This window comes from Condylura cristata, unplaced genomic scaffold (assembly GCF_000260355.1).
Source record: "Condylura cristata isolate star-nosed mole 26May11 unplaced genomic scaffold, ConCri1.0 scaffold00048, whole genome shotgun sequence".
Classification (NCBI taxonomy): Eukaryota; Metazoa; Chordata; class Mammalia; order Eulipotyphla; family Talpidae; genus Condylura; species Condylura cristata.
The window spans coordinates 1,742,367-1,754,352 of NW_004567149.1; positions in this window are offsets into that span (position 1 = coordinate 1,742,367).

An 11,986-nucleotide genomic window follows, 5' to 3' on the forward strand; every position below is an offset into this window, starting at 1 on the left:
TGGTGCAGTTCAACAGACTTTACTTCATGTGTGACACTGACCCAAGCACAGGTGTGAGAACACCAGACTCACGTCCCAATACCACCACCTCTGCTGTCATCCCAGAGGGGCAGGTTCATGGCCGGTCAGCTGGATGAGCTTGGCAGGAGGCAAACAGAGCTTCAAGCAGCAGGTGCCACTGGAGATGACAGGCAGGGGCCTCCTGCCTGGTGGTTCTGGAGGCAACACGCAGACATCAGAGACAGACATCCTTGAGTTGTGGGTCTTTTTACTGGAGGCTTCTGATGAGGACGGCAGTGGCAGTCTGCGGGGAAGGGGTAGAACAAGACGTGGCTGTCCAAAATAAGGCTGCGGTGGCTGCAGTCTGTGAGCCTGTGACTGCAGTTACAAAACACGTTGACCTAACAGCGAATCCATCCCCTGATCGTGACTACGTGAGCATGGGCCTGTCCTGATGGACTGCAGAGGGTGAAGTCCAAGAACTTTAGTGACCCAGACGGAGTGCTTAATTATTGGGTAAGAGTTTCCATGACTTGTGAAATTTAATCTTAGCTGTTCTCTCCCTTCCAATCTATATTTCTTTTAGCCTTAGCCAAAATCTCTTTACACAATGCAGTGGATGTATGGAAATTTTTTAAAGTAATTAAGTGGCATTATTATGCAAGTAGTGTACCGTGTGTTATTCCTGAATCTTCACTCGGGTCTGTTACAGACTGCATTCCCACCCCAGGTGAGCAAGGTTTTGCCTCCCACTGTAAGAGTTTACTTTCTTAGATATTGGACTTACCTGGATGACATCATTATGACCTGAGTAATACCAGCAGATGTGATCCGAGCAGGAACCCCGATATGATTTGATCATGGGGTCTGACCTAAGGAAAGCATGTTCCAGGGGAACATCCTACACCCCCTCATCCTTGTTCCAGAAAGCCTGAGGAATACCTGAGCCCTCCTAGAAACTCAGAACCCTTCCTTATGCCGTAGAGCTTATTCCAGATCAGCCTAACTTCCACGGACACACAGGCCAATTACTTTGTGTGATGATATTTGTTTTCATTAGCTAGTGAAATCTTGACGTGTTTTCTTTTATTTTGTTGTTATTTAGCAAAAGTGAACCCTTTTTTTTTCCTTTATTTTTCCCTTCCTCCACTGTATAGGGCAACATAGAGACGTCCTTAGAGAATCTTTACAGAATACGGCCAAGTCCCTCCTTACTCACCCTTGATAATAAGTATGAATCACCTCGGCCAGTAGACGGATCTTGAATACTTCGCCTGCTGGTTCAACAGCAAGAGGATCCCATACGTCACAGCCTCAGCTCTGACTTCCAGGGCACTGCCAGGCCGTCTGGGGTTTATAACTTTTATATCTCAGTGAGCACAGTGTCCATGCAGAGAACATTGAGGCCAACAAATATTAACACCCTTCCTGTAATTCCTGAAGCTGACTCGGGCCAATGTGGTTGAGTTCTGGCCAGTGAGGCTGTGAATGGAGACAGCTGTGGCCCGTCAGAAATGAGACTTTCTTCACCCCTTTCTCTTCTCAGTCGGATCTCGGCAGCAGGGCACTGAAGAGAGACCTACATCAGCACTGGAGGCGTGTCTGTGCACCCCAGATGTGAGGGAGACCCCACAAGACCTTACACGAGCAAGAACTAAATTTTAGGTAAGCCACAGAAGTTTTGAGGAGTGTGAGCTATATGACTAAATAAATCAGCACAATTACTACAGACTCTCAGGCAGCAGAGGCCCAAGTCTGGAGAGAGCAAGCCAAACTCAACCGAGTGTGTGACATATCAGAGACATGATTCCCACTCCTTGGCTTCTACGGAAGGACAGTTCAGCTCCAGGAACAATGTCACGGTATGGCACCTGCTCATCCAGTCACATTTAGATTAGCTCCTGAACCTCTAACACAGTAGTTGAGGCTTTCCTACGGTTACTTCAATGTGGGGACTCCCCAGGGGCCTGGGGGATCAATCCCCTGCCAGAGACATAAGGCACAGACCTCTCCTGTCTCCACGCTGCTCCCCTCAGCAGTGCACTTCATCGATCTGCCTGTTCTGCTCCCCACTCTGTCTCTGGTGAATCCTCTCACCCCCAACACTTCTGGCCTACACCCAAGTTTCTATATGCAAAAAAAAAAAAATGATTTCACCATGATCTAGGGTCAGTGACATTTGTGTAAGGCAGCAAATGTTACAGTCTGTACACTGTGTGTGTGAGATGATTGATTCGTTGGTTTCGCTCTAAACACAGTTTCTGAGCAGAAGATTTTGTGTGTCAGACTAATGATGAAGTGATTTTACAGGTGTCAGTACTAATAGGGGCTTTGAAAATAAAAGGCAAATGCATACCTAGAATAATTCCCTCCGTGATGACAGGTCCGTCTGCACAGCTTGCCCGCGTGTGGCATTCTGACTCCAGTGCTCACTAAGAAGCCGCCAGCGAGTCCAATGCCAGTGACCATCAGCTGCATGGTCTGACTCAGTCGCTCTTGATGTCGAGTCAATAGTTACCAAAATATTTATATCTTTATTCCACCTTAAGTATCAGTATTTATCTGAGGTAATGAAGGACACCCAGAATCAAGGGCTTCTGTCCCTGCATCACTTACACTGACTGTGACAGAAATAGAGTATTTCTAAACCAAACCATTTTTTGCTAGGCACAGAGATCGATGACAGTGCACACTGGATTTTTAAAAGACGGTCGCAGCACTGTCTCCATAACCGCGAGCGCTACGCGGCCAGATGCCGTCAGCCGACTCTGCCCTGCATTTCACAGTCCCCCTGTCCTGCTGGCCCAGAGATCTCCAAACCCGAGTTCCCGCTAGTTCTCCCAAGCCATGCTGCCCAAGTGTGACAGGATCCCATTCCCCTGGCTTCTGGGAGGAAGAGCGGAATCTTTTTATTTATTTTTTATTTATTTATTTTTTAAAGATTTATTTATTTGTACATACAGAACTGGGGTGCAGGTCAGAAGCTCAGGGGAGGCGAAAGGCTTCACCAGAGACAGAGCTGGGAGCAGAACAGGCAGATTGACGAAGTACACTGCTGAGGGGAGCAGTGGGCGGGCCAGGAGAGGTCTGCCGCGCCATGTGGTCACCTCCGGGGCAGGCGAGAATCGAACTCATGCGGAAGTGGCTTTAGCTTCTCAGTGCTGTGCTTTAACCCGCTGCACCACCAGGGAGGGCCGGAATCTTTTTATTTTTTAATTTCTATGAATATAAGACCTGGGGTGCAAGCCAGAGGTGTAAGGGTGAAGGTATGAGACAGAGACAGAGTGGGAGAAAGAACCGAAGCTGAGGGATGGTGCTGCCCTGAGCTCTTAGCACTCAGGGTCAGTTCTGCACGCAGAGACGGAGGAGAGAAGGATGCGAGGAGGCAAGGATGCAGCAGAGAGTATTTCCAGAGGGCTCCTCGATCTAACACCAAAGGAGCAAACAGGTGTCACACTGCAAAAGCAGCAGTGATGGGAGCAGGTTCTGGAAGGCCTGGATACTGCACTCTCAGATCTTTCCTTCTCATCCACAATTAACAAAATTATAGCAACGTGCGGCTGCTGGGTTGAGGTCTAATTTCCCTTTATCTAACTGGGGCACAGGTATTCCAGGAAAATATCGGTGGCTAAACAGGTGCCCTCTTTCAGATAGCAGAATTTTTTCCTTTGGGGTACAACTGGGATGTGGGCCAGAGGTGTGGGTGCTGAGGAGATTCACCAGGACAAAGTGGGGAGCAGATCAGGTAAATCACTGAAATACACTGCTGATGGGGAGCAGTGGGGAGACAGGAGGGGTCTGCTGTACCAAGTGGGTCAGCTCCCTGGCCAGCAGATCCAACTCAGCCTTAGTGGTGATAACACTGACACTTAACCCCAACGGAGGCCACAGAAATGATAATGCTGAGACGGACCCCTGGGCCACCAGGGAGCCCCTAGATAATAGATTTTTCACAGAGATGAACTAGATTAAAAAAAAATAAAACCCAAACAGGTAGTGTTCCCTTCATTTCAGAGCTTTGCTATGAGTCACCTTCACACAGAGTCCTCCTGTTCTAGGGTATTCTAAACCAAACTCAGTTTACAAAGACTATGGCTATGCTGAGTTTTTCGCTGAAGCCTGAAAAGTGCTTCAATAAATGTCATTCCCCTCCCCAACTCCTGTCCCCACCAGGGCCTGGTGTCCTGTTGGGTCCCCTGCAAGGGTCTAGATTAGGTGTCCTGCCGAGGCCGGACTCGCTTGTCCCCCGTCCCCTGTCCGAGACTGGACAGTGCTTTCCCACCCAATCCCATCACCCCCCGAGACCTGCTTGTTCTGCTGACGTCTGCACCCAGGTCAGCGCTTGAAGCCACAGCAGGCCTCCCGCTTCTCCACTCGCACAGACCAGGAGTGTGGACAAGGCCTCACAGGTGACTCCGGCAAATACGCACATGACAGAGGCCTCTGGGAGAAAAGGGAGCCCGGCCAGATCTGAGGCACCTGCTCCCCCGGTGACTGTGTCCAGGCTGAGTCAGGACCAGAGGAGAGAAGGAAGGGGACTGGGAAAGATCACGTGACTTCCCATGGGCCAGTGACTAAAGCTAAAGGCAAGAGGAGAGCGACCGGCCTTCAGGCAGGACCAGGGGACTAGCAGCCGGTCACCTGCCTCCTGGGCAGCTATTTCTTAGCATCTGGGCACCCTGGTGCGCAGCTGGCAGCGTCCAGGCCCATTCTGCACCTCCCTGGCTCTCTCTCCCCCTCTCAGAGGCCTGAACCATCCTCACCTGCATGACACTGTCCACACTCCCACGAATTTCCTATTTGACTGTCTTCATCAACATAACTTGATCACTTCAGGAAACTATTGCCCTGAACATAAAAGTTGAAATAACTTATATTTATTCCAGAAAGATTCCTAAAACTATTCAACTAATCACGAAATTGTACAGCTCTTCAGCAAAAACCCAGCCAGGTGACAGCTCCCCTCTCCCAGGCCTTCACCCCTTGCCCTGGCCTTAACACCCCCTTGCCAGCGTCACAAATCCCACCAATGACACTCTTCTCCCACCGCGCAGGCCCCAGTGGAAAACTCCTTCTGGAAGCTGCTCAAAGCCTCCCGTCCCCGCGTCACGCTCCTCGCTAACAGCAGCGCGAAGACTGGCGGCACTGAGGAAGCTGGAGGCGGCCTGGGGCCTCTGGCGGTATGTGGGCATCGGCTGCTGCCGGGTCTGCATCCGGCCTCTCCCCAGCTCTAGAACCATCCTGGCTGGGGACATTTGGGCCGCAGGGACCCTCGCCAGCAGAGTAAAGCTTATGTTTACCTGCCCTGTGGCCTGAGGCGAGAGCTGTGCTCTCCCGCTGCTCTGCAGGTGGAAGCCTGGCGTCGGGCGCCGGCGGGCGCCGGCCCGGAGCAGCGGTTCCTCCAGGTCTCAGCCCCGCAGGCTGCTGCCGTCCCGGCTGCGGCTTCTTCACCCCAAGCCCGCCCCTGTCCTCAGTCCTCCCTCGGTCTCGCGGCCGCCAGGCTTTGGGCGTGGCGTTCCCTGAGTCAGGGCTCCCGCCGCGGGCCTGGCCTCTGCCCGTGAAGCCTCTGCCCAGTCGGGACATCGCGCGCTCCGGGCGCAGACGCGGCTGGTCAGCGCCTTGCCGCTCGCAGCGTCTTTCCAGGTCCCGGGAAAGGCTGCAGCGCCGCCGCCACACACTGGCGCCCTCAGTCAGGGTTCAGGCCGCCTGGGCGTCGCGGCGGGGAGTCTCCGGGTGGCACATCGCGACGCCGGAGCCCAGGAGCCGAGGCTGCAGCACCGGGGCAGCCCCAGGCCCGGCGAGCGGAAGGCTGCGAGCCCAGGTCAGCTGGTCCCGGCCCCGCTGGGCTGGCAAGTTCCTTTAAAGTAACACATTGCTTCACCATTTCCAGCTTCTGGAGGTCACCCGGAGGCAAGAGCATTCGTTGGCTCCTGACGTTGTCCTTCACTTTAAAGGTAAAGCACAATGTTGTCAACCCTTTCTTCCTCCTACCCCAGCCTCCCTCTTCTAGGGCCTTTGCATGCAGTTGCAGCTGAACTTGGAACATCAGACTGCTGAACTGCAGAAATCCACATATTTACATACACATATATTCAATTTCTTTAAAATAGAGGTACAGTTACAGTAGAAATAGTGCAGTGGTAGAATTTGCACACATAAACACACAGTATCCACAGGTTCACCTAGCTGAGGTTCAGGAAGCAAATCTACATGTATCGGAAACACAAGCACAGTAGAAAACAAAAAGTCACCTTTGCATTTCCAGTAGCCAGAGCCACAGGGAAGCCAACTTCTCCCCAGGGCTGACTAGCCACAGATGGCTTTAGTCCTTCCACAGTGGCACCAAATCTGTTACTGGGCAGATGAGGGGCATCCTGGGACATCCAAAGCTGCTTGCTCTAAATGCCACCTACCACATGAAGCCAGTACACTCCTGTACCTAAGACCTTCAGTAGAGAATAACAGGGTGAGTGTGCACTGAAGAGAAGAGAGAGAGAGAGACACATCAGGCACCAGGTCACCCATCCCCTCGTGGCAAATGCCCAGCAAACAGGGTTGGCCCGAAGCGGGGTCACTAAGGCCTGAAAGCCTGCCGCAACCTAAGGCCCTTCTTGGTGGGCAGGGCGGGGAGGGGTCTGAACCACAGGAAAGGGACAGGGAGTCAGGTGAGCGTGGGAGAAAAAAGGCAAAAGCAACATCCAGGCCATGATGAAGGCTGCCAGTCAGCCTCCCGCGGGTCTCACGCCTACCTCTGCCTCTCTCAGCGTCTCCGTCATGAGCCCCAAATCCCTGGCACAATCCAGGGCTGAGAAGCAAATGCGGCTCCTTCTTTTCAGGTCTCTGCTCCGTGTGCCGCCCCCAGGTCTCTCTTTGTTTTGCCCTATCTGTGGAGAGAGCTCTGCTGCTTTCTGATAGACTTAGATGCTTCCCCCCCCATTAATTTAATTAACTTTCTCCTTTAGGGATGAATGCATTTCACAGAACACCGTGTGGCAGACATAAGCAGAACAGTGCACAGAGCTATAGGTCAGGATGTTTTCATTCCTTCTTGTTTAAGAAAAATGATTATAACAGTTAAGCTGGAGTTGTTTAGAGTCAAGCAGAGCTTTGGTTTCGTAAGCATTTAAGTTTGAGATGACAGTGACAAACATCTCTGGAGAGCAATAATCTCAGTTTAGGAAGAATTTACCTACTGGGCAAATCATTTTAAGAAGTGATGGGGGAAGGAACAGAAAGGAGGTGTCACAAGACTGACTCACACAGGCAGCTGGGCAGAAAGTATTAGCACAGCCCTTGACACAGCCATAGAGATCGAGACCCTCAGGCACCAGTGCCTGGGTGACAGGGGAAGATCCAAGCAGGAAGCTGACGCTGAGGGTGGTGTGCAGAGACAGACCCAAAGGTGACAGATAAAGCTATGGAGATGCAGCCCAGGGTGGGGTCTCCTGTCCCTTCAGATTCTATTCAGGGTCAACAAACCTAGGCTCTGAGTGAGCCCTTCCCAGAGAGCAGCTTTCTACAAGAGAGCAGCCTCTGCCCTGGCCCTGGGCAGCAGTCCTGTCCACCTATGACGATATAGGTGCTTCTTCCCTCCTGCTCTCTCTCTCCACAGGGCAGCAGCCTCCTATCTGCCCGTGACCTGCACCTGCCGGGACCTCTCTTCACTGACCTCCCTCAGCAGATGCCGCTCTCCTAAGGCCACCCCCTGCCACCATGCAGGCCTCTCTCAGCAAACCTGCCCCTTCCATCTCTCCCTGCATGCTCGTACCTTTGCACGTGGCCAATACTCCTGTCCTTTTCCCTAATAAACCTGCTCTTTAAAAATAACCGAGTTTCTTTCTCATGGAGAAACTCACCTGCGAACTCTCCGCATGTCTCTGAAAGAATAGACTGATGAAAACTTTCCCAGAGTGAACCGAAGGACACTCACTAACTACAAAAAACGACATTGGGTAGTATTAATTAGAGTGGCAAAGAATGAGTGTACAGACTAAATAAGAAAAGATAACACATTCGACAAGGTGCCTAGTGTAACTGTTATTTAAGAAACCATTTGTAATGCTCACAGGCAATGAACCCAGCTGCTATAACATATGAAACCTGGGGTTCCAGATGTCCCATCCTTGGAAACCCGCCCCTCTCATGTCAGTGTCTGGTGGTAACCCCGGATCCTTTAGGAACTAAGGTTCTTCGTGTGGTATTTTGTCCTGTGTGTCTATGGAGTCCTCTGCATGCAGACAAAGGTTGGGAAGGAGGAAGTGGGACCAGGGGGAGAGGATTTATGAGCAGACTGCTCCTTCACCCGCACTCAGGTGCAAGAACTCCACCACGCACCAGCCAGTGAATGTGATGTCACAGTGCGATCCAAAGAGACCGTGTGTTGGAGAGCATCTGCTCACTCTGCTCCAGTTTCATTCCTTTACTCTCCCATTTTACCTCCTAAATTCAAGGGTGTTGTAATGTTTTCCACTTATTACCACAACTGAGCTAATGCTGCCTATTTTTAGGGTGTAAAGTAGCTAAATATTTCTTACACTTAGATGATACCTTTGTGTACTTGGACCCAGTGCAAAGTTTGCATCAAAACCCTAGAAAGAGTGAAAAATTGGCAAAAGGAATGTGAAATGTGTACTCTCATTCATTCATTGCTGAGAAAAGGCCAAATCTGTGTCATTTTTGTGCAGAGACCTGTGAATTTAGATTGTTTATGCTGCTTCATGCAATTCTATTGTTGGTAAAAACCTAAGGAAATGGTTTAAAATGCAGACAAAATCTTTGTTTAAAAATGTTCAGCAGCACTTTTTTTGTAGCACCAAATAACTGGGGACAATCTGAATGCAAACCCAGGGAATGGTTCAAGAAATTACAGAAATGAGATGAAGCAGGTGAACAGCAGAGGAACGTGTGAGCGCCCAGGCGGAGGGAGAGCGAGCGACGGCAGAGGCGCCGCCTGCTGGCCAAGACGGGCACTGCAGGAACAGCGGAGGCTGAGGAGGCTGCTGCGGGCAGTAAGGACCGGGGCTGGGCAAAGCGACGAGCGAGGATGAATCTGCACCCTCCTTCTGTCATCAACGCATGTGGGGTCGGGTTGACTGGGGTGTCTGTGGCGGCTGCTAAATAATCACGGAAGTTTTTAAATCCGAGAGTAGACCCATTTTGCCTTTTTGCTGGCTTCCTGGAAGTTTCATTGACACCATTTATGGAGAGGACTTGGATTATTTTCCTCCTTTTCAGGTTGAAATTTTGAATTTCCAAACGGTCAGTCTACAGCAGGCCTGCGGGGTGGGCGTGGCCACAGGAACCTGTTGGGGGCGTGTCCTGCCCAGCACCTGGCCCCTCTGGCCCGCGCATGCGCGCGGCCCGCTCACCGCCTCTTGCCGCCCGCAGCTTCCCGGGAGTCGGAGGGAAACTTGGTCCCTTCTGGACCCCGCGCCGGGGAGGCTTCAGCGGCACTTTGGTGTGGCGGCGGTCCTGGGTCGAAAGAGAGGTGGAGGTGAGCCAAGGGCGAGGGCAAGGTGAGCACCTCTCCCTGGGGGTGGGTGGCTGCGGAAGGGGTCCTTGGAGGACCCAGGGCGGCGCGTGGGAAACTGGGGGTTTTAATGGGCTCAGAGAAACATGGGGGTCCGGTTCATTCCTGAGCATGACCCCTTGGGGTCCCGCCTCTGCTGACTGAGGAGGCTCCTGCCCCCCCACCCCTGGGGCTGCTGCTAAATTGATGGCCCTGATGTGGGGTTTCCGGGCTCTGTTCTCTCCACTAATCTGTGTGTTTATCACGGTGGATGCGCCTTAGAGTTTGGGTGCCGCAGGGTAACATTCTGGGGCGAGGCTCCTGAGGGTGACGCAGCGCGTTTCGGCCTCATTGTTGCTAATTTCTCCCTCTCAGGCGCAGCACTCAGCAGCGACCAGACTTTCTCATGCCTGTGGGTCTCCTGGGCCCCTCAGTACCGGTTCTGACCCAGTGGGCTGCTCAGGAATGAACCCCGACCCCTGGGATCCTCCATGCCCAGAAATGAGCCCCGAAGCCCCTCCGCTGCCCGTGTCCACCTCCAGCTCTTCCTGGCTGGGTCCTCCACGGTCAGCCCCCCACAGGGAGATGGTCCTCCGCTTCCCTCCACTTTGGGGCTCACCTCATCCTTCCATGGCCCAACAAAGTCCCCAGATCAACCACAGGTGGCGCCTGCTCACTGGGTCCTGACTGACCAGGTTCCCCCCTGCAAGGACTCCTGTCCGTGACCCCGCCCCTCCCAGTCAACCTGAACATTGTGAAGCTGGTAATGTCTGTGACGGAATTTCACTTCGTTGGTATCCAGGTCTCTTCCAAAGTTGCTCAAATGTGTTGAGGTTTAGCATGGCAATTTGTTGTAATAACTGCTAGTTTGAGATTCACCATGTTAAAAAGGAGGCCACAGAGAGAGGCTGCAGGGTGTCCCCAGTGTGGCAGTGACATTCTTCGATTGACAGCTGGCAAGTTCCTTTAAAGTGAAATACTTAAAGCCAAAAAAAAAAAATCCCCTTTCAAATGAAGGGAGTTTAATTTTTATTTTAATTCTTACAGGTACTTTAAATGCTCCTGGCTATTCCCAGAGGGAATTTTTCACACACCCCCCCTTTTTTTATTTGAGTGTTAGCAACGTAAGTTATGTTGCTTCTATCCTGCATGCTGTGCAAGCCTGGCCAGAGCAAGGTGAGTGTGGAAAGTGTGTTTAACAGCCACAGACTTTCCTGGTGCTTATGCAGTCTTTGCTGAGATAATTCAGGATTTGCGCTCCAGGTTGGGGTGAAAATGAAAGCAAATCACTTGCCAGGATTTACAATGATGTCTGACAAGTTCATCTGGACACATGAACTTCATTTGGTTCTATTCTTTGCTTTTTCCTTTCTGTGAAGGAAATTCACCACCCCCAGGAAATCTCTACACTTTTTATATAAAATTATGAGTGTGAAGTATGTCACCCCCATTCATAATGTCTTCTCCTCCCCTTAGGCGTACACAATGGGCAGAGCTCCTGTCTCTGGGAAGCTGGAAGGCTCAGACCTTGGACTCGAGTCTGGTCTCACTGTGGGTGCTTTTAAACCTACTCACTGTGGTTGTTTTTAAACTAAACCTACCCAAAGCCGTGCATTAAACAATAATATTCTAAGTTTCAAAATGAACAAAAAACGGAAAATGTGTTACCTGGATTTGAAAACTCACAGGAGCCTGGGCTCAGGCCAGAAACCCAGCCCGCCCCTCACTCTGATAAACGGGGTGACCTTCAGATCAACACTCCAAACGCTGCTGCTCCGCCCACCTGCCTGACTCCCAGGAAACCGTATTCTCACCTTAAATGTTTTCCAATAACCACAGTGGGATTGTGAAGTCTTAAATAAAACATAACTGGTTACTGTGCACCTCCCATGGAGCAGGGCGGCAATTTCAGCAATGACATTTCCATAATCTTCAGCTGACTGCATCTGATAATAGAGACTGTGCATGTTATAGAAACTTTGATAGGTATTAATATAATGAACGGTATAGTCAACTCTGATTTTTCATCAAAACATGCACACTTTTATGAGTTAGTTTACTTCCTACCTAGTACTTTCTAATATTCTTATTTGTGTGTAAGGTGATGCCCAGTTTGAGAATTGCAAAATGAACTCCCCCTAGCCAGGTCACGAGACAGAAAATCACAACATGGCATCATCTTCCCCAAATGGGCACCAATGTGACTTTCATCACCATTATTTCCCCTGCTCTCCATTCTATCACCTAAGGATGATTCATGCTATGTATAATTAAAACATGATGTTAATTTTGCGTGGTATTTAACAGTTAAATAAATCACGTTTATTTTCTGTCTTAGCATATTCAGCAACATGCAGGCAAGATTAATCCACATTACTGGACGCAGCTAGAGACTAACTTCACTGCTCATCATAGTCCAGCTGAGGCAAAGTAATATTTTTTCCATTCTAGTCATCATACACATATGGGTTAGACAGC